Source organism: Monodon monoceros, unplaced genomic scaffold (genome assembly GCF_005190385.1).
Source record: "Monodon monoceros isolate NGI ecotype Baffin Bay Population unplaced genomic scaffold, NGI_Narwhal_1 Super_Scaffold_18, whole genome shotgun sequence".
Classification (NCBI taxonomy): Eukaryota; Metazoa; Chordata; class Mammalia; order Artiodactyla; family Monodontidae; genus Monodon; species Monodon monoceros.
Window position 1 is genome coordinate 154,720,438 of NW_021703774.1, and position 9,556 is coordinate 154,729,993.

Consider the following 9,556-nt stretch of genomic DNA (forward strand, 5'->3'; position numbering starts at 1 on the left):
CTCCCCACAGCTAGGGCACCCATGGGACGCTGGTGGGGGACTTCAACGCCCAAGGTGATGGGAGGAACTCCCAAGTGAACTGGTAGGACGTGGGGGGACTGAGGGGGAGGAGAAGTAGAGGCCAGACAGTACTGGCGCCCCTGAGGGACAGCTGAGAGGTGGGAGGTGTTCCCACACCTGGATGGACCCTTGGGGGCTCAGATCAGGGAGGAGCATGCCCAGCATATCCCCTACCCAATCAGCAGAAAAGTCTGCCCAGCTCTCGGGCCAGGTCCTATGCCTTCAGAGGCCCCCTCTGGGCCGCGTGGGTCCCGGGGCCATAGGAGGGAGGCAGGGTGGGGGAGAATAGGAGGGGCCCTCCAGGAACAGAGGAGCAGGCAGGAAAGAAGCAGAGGGCATTGGCCCTGCCTACTCGAGCCCAGGAAACCTACTGAGCTCCCAGGTGGGGTCCCCTGCCCTCTGAGACCAGAGGTGGGAGGCAGGCCTGGGCCCCTTCTGTTCCACTGAGCCTAAGCCCCACCCTCCACACCCCCCAGAGCCTTTTCCAGCCCTGTGGGTCCTAAACATAGACCCCGCCCACCACCCAACCCCCACTCCTGCTTAGGCCCTGCCCTCCATAACCAAGGTCTTTTCCACCATTTTTTTTTTCTCCTCCTCTTTTTTACTATTGTGGTTCTTTTTCACCTTCTGGTTGTTGTTTCATCTATATTTTTATTTTTATATTCTTTCTAACATATCTGTTAGTTTCCTAGTCTAATTTTATTTTTTACTTTGTTATTGTTCTCCCCTTTTTTCTTTCTGCTGCTCCACGCAGCTTGCAGGGTCTTGGTTCATGAGTTGGGGGTCGGGCCAAAGCTCCTGCAGTGGGAGCTCCGAGTCTGAACCACTGGACTAACAGAGAACCTCAGACCCCAGGGAATATTCATCAGAATGAGGTCTCCCGGAGGTCCTCATCCCAGCACCAAGACCCAGCTCTACCCAATAGCCTACAAACTCCAGTGTTGGAAGCCTCAGGCCAAATAACCAGTAAGACAGGAACACAGTCCCACTCATGAAAAGAAAGAAAAAAAGAGACAGCAAAAGAATATGTCACAGATGAAGGAGCAAGGTAAAAACCTACAAGACCAAATAAATGAGGAGGAAATAGGCAACCTACCTGAAAAAGAATTCATAATAATGATACTAAAGATGATCCAGAATCTCAGAAATAGAATGAATGTGGGCACGGGTTGAGAAAACACAAGAAATGTTTAGCAAAGATCTAGAACTAAAGAACAAACAGAGATGAACAACACAGTAACTGAAATGAAAAATACACTAGAAGGAATCAAAAACAGAATAACTGAGGCAGAAGAACGAATAAGTGAGCTGGAAGACAGAATGGTGGAAATAACTGCTGAGGAGCAGAATAAAGAAAAAAGAATGAAAAGAATTGAAGACGATCTCAGAGACCTCTGGGACAACACTAAATGCACCAACATTCAAATTATAGTGGTCACAGAAGAAGAAGAGAAAAAGAAAGGGTCTGAGAAAATACTTGAAGAGATTATAGTGGAAAACTTCCCTAACATGGGAAAGAAAATAGTACCCAAGGGGCTTCCCTTGGGGCGGTTGAGAGTCTGCCTGCTGATGCAGGGGACATAGGTTCATGCCCCAGTCTGGTAAGATCCCACATGCCACAGAGCGGCTGGGCCCGTGAGCCATGGCCGCTGAGCCTGCATGTCCAGAGCCTGTGCTCCACAACTGAAGAGGCCACAACAGTGAGAGGCCCAAGTACTGCAAAAAATAATAATAATAATAGTACCCAAGTCCAGGAAGCACAGAGAGTCCCATCCAGGATAAACACCAGGAGAAACACACCAAGACACGTATTAATCAAACTAACAAAAGTTAAATTCAAAGAAAAAACATTAAAAGCAAGAGAAAAACAAAAAATAACACACAAAGGAAACCCCATAAGGTTATCAGTTGACTTTTCAGCAGAAACTCTGCAGGCCATAAGGGAGTGGCGGGATATACTTAAAGTGATGAAAGAGAAAAACCTACAACCAAGATTACTCTACCCAGCAAGGATCTCATTCAGATTTGATGGAGAAATCAAAAGCTTTTCAGATGAGCAAAAGCTAAGAGAATTCAGCACCACCAAACCAGCTTTACAACAAATGCTAAAGAAACTTCTTTAGATGGGAAACACAAGAGAAGAAAAAAACCCACAGAAACAAACCCAAAACAATTAAGAAAATAGTAATAGGAACATACACATCTATAATAACCTTGAATGTAAATGGATTAAATGCCCCAGCCAAAAGACACAGACTGGTTAAATGGATACAAAAACAAGACCCCTATATATGCTGTCTACAAGAGACCCACTTCAGATCTAGGGCACATACAGACTGAAAGTGAAGGAATGGAAAAAGATATTCTGTGCAAATGGAAATCAAAAGAAAGCTGGAGTAGCAATACTCGTATCAGATAAAATAGACTTTAAAATAAAGACTGTTACAAGAGATAAGGAAGGACACTACATAATGATCAAGGGATCAATCCAAGAAGAAGATATAACAATTATAAATGTTTATGCACCCAACATAGGAGCACCTCGATACATAAGGCAAATGCTAACAACCATGAAAGGGGAAATCGACAGTAACACAATAATAGTAGGGGACTTTAACACCTCACTTACACCAATGGACAGATCATCTAAACAGAAAATAAATAAGGAAACACAAGCTTTAAATGACACAGTAGACCAGATAGATTTAATTGATATTTATAGAGCATTCCACCCAGAAATGGCAGAATACACTTTCTTCTCAAGGGCACACGGAACATTCTCCAGGATAGATCACATCTTGGGTCACAAATCAAGCCTTGGAAAATTTAAGAAAATTGAAATCGTATCAAGCATCTTTTCTGACCACAACACTATGAGACTGGAAATCAATTACAGAAAAAAAACCTGTAAAAAAACATAAAAATACAGAGGCTAAACAGTGCACTACTAAATAACGAAGAGATCACTGAAGAAATCAAAGAAGAAATTTTAAAACTACATAGAAACAAATGACAATGAAAACATGACAACACAAAAACTATGGGATGCAGCAAAAGCAGTTCTGAGAGGGAAGTTTATAGCAATTCAGTCTCACCTCAGGAAACAAGAAAAACTCAAATAAACAATCTAACCCTCCATCTAAAGCAACTAGAGAAAGAACAAAGAAAACCCAAAGTCAGTAGAAGGAAAGAAATCATAAAGATCAGAGCAGAAATAAATGAAATAGAAATGAAGAAAACAGTAGCAAAGATCAATAAAACTAAAAGCTGTTCTTTAAGAAGATAAACAAAATTGTTAAACGCTTAGGCAGAATCATCAAGAAAAAAAGGGAGAGGACTCAAATCAATAAAGTTAGAAATGAAAAAGGAGAAATCACAACTGACATCACAGAAATATAAAGGATTATAAGAGACTACTACAAACAACTATATGCCAAGAAAATGGACAACCACAAAGAAATGGACAAATTCTTGGAAATGTACAATTTTCCAAGACTGAACCAGGAAGAATTAGAAAATATAAACAGACCTATTACAGTAATGAAATTGAAACTGTAATTAAAAATCTTCCAACAAACAAAAGTCCAGGACCAGATGCCTTCACATGCGAATTCTATCAAATATTTAGAGAAGAGGTAACACCCGTCCTTCTCAAACTCTTCCAAAAAATTGCAGAGGGAAGAACACTTCTAAATTCATTCTTCGAAGCCACCATCACCCTGATATCAAAACCAGAAAAAGATATCACAAAAAAGAAAGTTATAGACCAATATCACTGATGAACATATGTAAAAACCCTGAACAATGCTAGCAAACAGAATCCAACAATAAATTAAAAGGATCATACACCATGATCAAGTGGGATTTATCCCAGGGATGCAAGAATTCCTCAACATATGTAAATCAATCAATGTGATACACCATATTAACTAATTAAGGGGAAAAAACCATATGATCATCTCAATAGATGCAGGAAAAGCTTTTGACAAAATTCAACACCCATTTATGATAAAAATTCTCCAAAAAATGGGCATAGAGGGAACCTACCTCAACATAATAAAGGCCACATATGACAAACCCACAGCAAACATCATTCTCAATGGTGAAAAACTGAAAACATTTCCACTAAGATCAGGAACAAGACAAGGATGTCCACTCTTGCCATTCTTATTCAGCATAGTTTTGGAAATCCTAGGCAAAGCAATCAGAGAAGAAAAAGAAATAAAAGGAATAAAAATTGGAAAAGAAGAAGTAAAACTGTCATTGTTTGCAGATGACATGATACTATACATAGAAAATCCTAAAGATGCCACCAGAACACTACTAGAACTAATCAATGAATTTGGTAAGGTTGCAGGACACAAAATTAATGCACAGGAATCTCTGGCATTCCTATACAGTAACAATGAAAAATCAGAAAGAGAAATTAAGGAAACAATCCCATTTACCATCACAACAAAAAGAATAAAATACCTAGGAATAAACCTACCTAAGGAGACAAAAGAATTGTGCTCAGAAAACTATAATACACTGATGAAAGAAATCAAAGATGACATAAACAGAAGCAGAAATATACCATGTTCTTGGATTGGAAGAGTCAATATTGTGAAAATGACTATACCACCCAAAGCAATCTACAGATTCAGTGCAATCCCTATCAAATTACCAATGGCATTCTTCACAGAATTAGAACAAAAAAATTTTACAATTCATGTGGAAACACAAAAGACCGCGAATAGCCAAAGCAATCTTGAGAAAGAAAAACAGAGCTGGAGGAATCAGGCTCCCCAACTTCAAACTATACTACCAAGCTACAGTAATCAAGACAGTATGGTACTGGCACAAGAACAGAAATATAGATCAATGGAACAGAATAGAAAGCCCAGAGATAAAACCACACACATATGGGCACCTAATTTACGACAAAGGAGGCAAGAACATACAGTGGAGAAAAGACAGCCTCTTCAATAAGTGGTGCTAGGAAAACTGAACAGCTACATGTAAGAGAATGAAATTAGAACACTTCCTAACACCATACACAAAAATAAACTCCAAATGGATTAAAGACCTAAATGTAAGATCAGACACTATAAAACTCTTAGAGGAAAACATAGGAAAAACACACTTTGACATAAACCACAACAAGATCTTTTTTGACCCACCTCCTAGAGTAATGAAAATAAAAACAAAAATAAACAAATGGGACCTAATGAAACTTAAAAGCTTTTGCACAGCAAAGGAAACCATAAACAAGATGAAAAGATAACCCTCAGAATGGGAGAAAATATTTGCAAATGAAACAACAGACAAAGGATTAATCTCCAAAATATACAAATAGCTCATGGAGCTCAATATCAAAAAAATGAACAATCCAATTAAAAAGGGGTCAGAAGGGGCTTCCCTGGTGGCGCAGTGGCTGAGAGTCTGCCTGCCGATGCAGGGGACACGGGTTCGTGCCCCGGTCCGGGAAGATCCCACATGCCACAGAGCGGCTAGGCCCATGAGCCATGGCCGCTGAGCCTGCGTGTCCAGAGCCTGTGCTCCACAACAGGAGGAGGCCCGCGAACCGCAAACACAAAAAAAAAAAAAGGGCGGGGGGGGGTCAGAAGACCTAAATAGACATTTCACCAAAGAAGACATACAGATGGCCATGAGGCACATGAAAAGATGCTCAATATCACTAATTATTAGAGAAATGCAAATCAAAACTACAATGAGGTATCACCTCACACCAGTCAGAATGGCCATCTAGAAAATATCTAGAAACAATAAATGCTGGAAAGGGTGTGGTGAAAAGGGAACCCTCCTGCACTGTTGGTGCGAATGTAAATTGATACAACCACTATGGAAAACAGTATGGAGGTTCCTTAAAAAACTAAAAAATGACCCAGCAATCCCACTACTGGGCATATACCCTGAGAAAACCATAATTCAAAAAGAGACATGTACCACAATGTTCACTGCAGCACTATTTACGATAGCCAGGACATGGAAGCAACCTAAGTGTCCATCGACAGAAGAATGGATAAAGAAGACATGGCACATATATACAATGGAATATTACTCAGCCATAAAAAGAAACAAAATTGAGTTATTTGTAGTGAGGTGGATGGACATAGAGTCTTTCATACAGCATAAAGTAAGTCAGAAAGAGAAAAATACCATATGCATGTATATGGAATCTTAAAAAAAAATGGTACTGATGAACCTGGTGGCAGGGCAGGAATAAAGACGTAGACATAGAGAATGGACTTGAGGACACGTGGGTGGGGGGGGGGAAGCTGGCGCAAAGTAAGAGTAGCATCGACATATATATACTACCAAATGTAAAATAGATAGCTAGTGGGAAGCAGCCGCATAGCACAGGGAGATCAGGTCGGTGCTTTGTGACGACCTAGAGGGGTGGGATAGGGAGGGTGGGAGGGAGGCTCAAGAGGGAGGGGACATGGGGATGTATGTGTGCATATGGCTGATTCATTTTGTTGTGTGACAGAGGCTAGTGCAGTATTGTGAAGCAGTTATACTCCAATAAAGATCTATTTTTAAAAATGACTATTATATATCCTGGTGACGATGTCAAATGATGTAAAGTGCTAGGTGTAGAAGGCACTCGATTTATGTGTGCAAGTATGACACGGTTAAACCTGGTTCTGTCTCTTGGTGGCTGTGTGGTCTTGGCAAGTCACCCAGAGTTTCTGGAATGGAGACCTAATCAGACCTACTTCCAGGGTGTGGTATTGGGTTGGCCAAAATGTTCGTCTGAGTTTTTCCGTAAGATATTATGGGAAAACCCGAACGAACTTTTTGGCCAAACCAATATTTTTTTAAAACATGTCCACAATTTTTTGACACTCCTCCTAACCAAAGGTGGAGTCTCATTCCTCTCCCTTTGCACTTGGGCAGACCTTAGTACCCAGTTGCTAACAAGTAGAGTGCAGAAGAAGTACTGGAATCTGACTCCCAAGATGAAGTTAGCAAAGTTTCTGCTTGACTCTGAGGACACTCACCCTTGGAACCCAGACACGATGTTGTGAAAACTCCCAGGCCACAAGGTGAGGTCACAGAGAGGTTCCAACTCACAGTCTCCACTGAGATCCCAGCATCCACTGCCAGAGCCGTGAGTGACAGAGCCTTCAGAGGATCCCAGGTGACCCAGCGGATGCCAAGCGGAGCAGAGAGAGCTGGTCCTGCCGAGCCCTGCCCAAACTGCACGTCTGTGAACAAAACCAATGTTGCTATTTTGGGTTGGTATGTTTTGCAGCAGTAGGTAGTTACAACACTAAGAAATCCTGCAAGCATTGTGTATGCTGGAAAGCCACCTACAGAAGTGGGTCATTAGTCAGCAGACATCCCAAGCTACAATGCGTCTCATGACTCCAGTGACAAGTCCTTCTGAGGTGGGTGTCATCTCGGGCCAGGCTCTGACTCCTTCCAGCAGCAGCTAGCCCCACACGTGACATCTTGCAGCATAATCTGGTCCCTGGCCTCCTCTCCAGTCCCATCCTCCACCAGGTGCCTCTTCTGCTACCACCCCATGGAACTCCTTCAACGTGCTATCTTCAACCACACCTCTGTGCACTTTCTCATACTGCTCCTCTGTCTGAACTACCTTCTTCTCTCCGGATCCCAGGAACCTTGTCTCCCAGATGCCTCCTTCCCTCTTTAAGGGGCTTACTTCACCCGATCTTATCCAAGGCAGGATCCAAAACCTTCCTGTGGGGAAGAGCTTCTTCCCACTTCCCTGTTGAGATGTGGAGGTCACTTCCTAGAAATATGTAGGACCCACTCCCTTGGGCAATGAAGTCCCAGAAGATGGAAGGGTGAGGTGGAAGGATGCCTCTACCGGCTGCCGGAACCCAGCTGCCGACGGAGGGGAAGAGAGGCGAGGGTCTGTGTGCGTTTGTGCAAGTGGTTTTGAGTGATCAGAATACCTCCAGATCCCTGCAAAGCATCCCCGCCAAGTTCTACTGGTTCCCAGGACACACCTCACTTACGCTCAGGAATGAGCACTCCCATGGCAGCCCTGCAATCTTGCTGACTTCGGCCCTTGCCACACTCCTCTGCTGAGCTGACCTGTCCTTCCGATCCAGACTTACACAGCTGCACCTGCCAAACCCAACTGTTGTCTGTGATGCCTGCAGCCATGCTGCCCGGCGCCTGAGGAATGCCACTGCCCTCTGCTTGATTGCTGGCTGTCATTCGCTGGGTGAATAAATGAAAGCAGTTGGGCTCTTGTCTACTTCTTATGTTTTGATCTGGTGCCTGGACCTTCCTGTGACCTCTCAAACCCAGCAGTTTCCTGAGCTCCCTAGATAATATGTAGCGGTGGGAAGCAGAACAGGGGAGAATGGTCTCTTCCCTTTGTGTTATAAGCATAACCTGAACACCCAAGGGCCTCACCGGCTTGCAAGGACGAAGGAGGACACAATGTCATTTGGACACAAGTTTTGCTAGCTCCGTACTGTGCCGCCCCTAACCTGGACGACTGCCAGGCTCAGAATTATCACAAGATTACTTTGCCCTTGGCATCACTGAGAGTCCCAGCATTGCCTCAGGCATGCTTCTGCATCGGTCAAGGCTGCCACTCAGGCTGCCTCCTCTGCTCTGCCCTGGACATCCCTTGGGCAGATGCTCGCATTGCAGGGCCTGCCTCTGACCACCCTTTAATGATCTGCTGGACTGCTGGTCAATGCCTGGGCCTCTCACATTGAGCCTTGCCTTTTCACTCTTGAAAGGAGAGAGACACTGATCCCCCTCCATGGTGCTCTGCTCCCTTAGAAGGGAAATCACAGCAGGACTTCTGGAGTCCTGAGGTGGCCCATTAGAGAGACTGTCATTTTGTTTCCAACACCTCCTCTGCCCCAGGAACACCTTCCCCTTGGTTTACTGAGGAAATGGAGCCAGAGGGGCAGGAGCTGTGGACTCGACCCCCACCCCATATCCCCCAGTATAACCACTTCACCGTTCATCCTCACCGCCTTCTGCTCATCTCAGAAGAAATGTTTTTCTTTCTGCTCAAGGCTCATCTCAGCATCTTTGCTCTCGGTCCCAGCCCCTCCTGTCTGCTCTGAGAGCTGCCTCTTACCTAATACAGGGTGCTAACTCCTCTTTCCCACATCTTCAAACTCTCCTCTACTATTTAAAATATTTTCTGCTTGTAAATATTATCAAAGTTCTCCCAACTTAAAAACAAACAACAAACAGTTCTTTGTTTTAGCTTTGGCTACAGTCATCCCTTGATATCCAGAGGGGATTGGTTTCAGGACCCTCTCCCAACCAGCAGATACCAAACTGTGGGAATGCTCAAGTTCTTTATGTAAAATGGTGTGATTCAGTTGTTCCTCTGTATCTGCCGATGCAGAACTAGGGGATACAGAGGGCCGGATGTGTTTCTGCCTCTCTTTTCTTTCCTTCTCCTCCAAGTTATTCAAAAGGGTTGTCTTATACTTCTAACTCCATAACCTCACTTCTCATCCTCAACCCTGCCCTTCTGGGA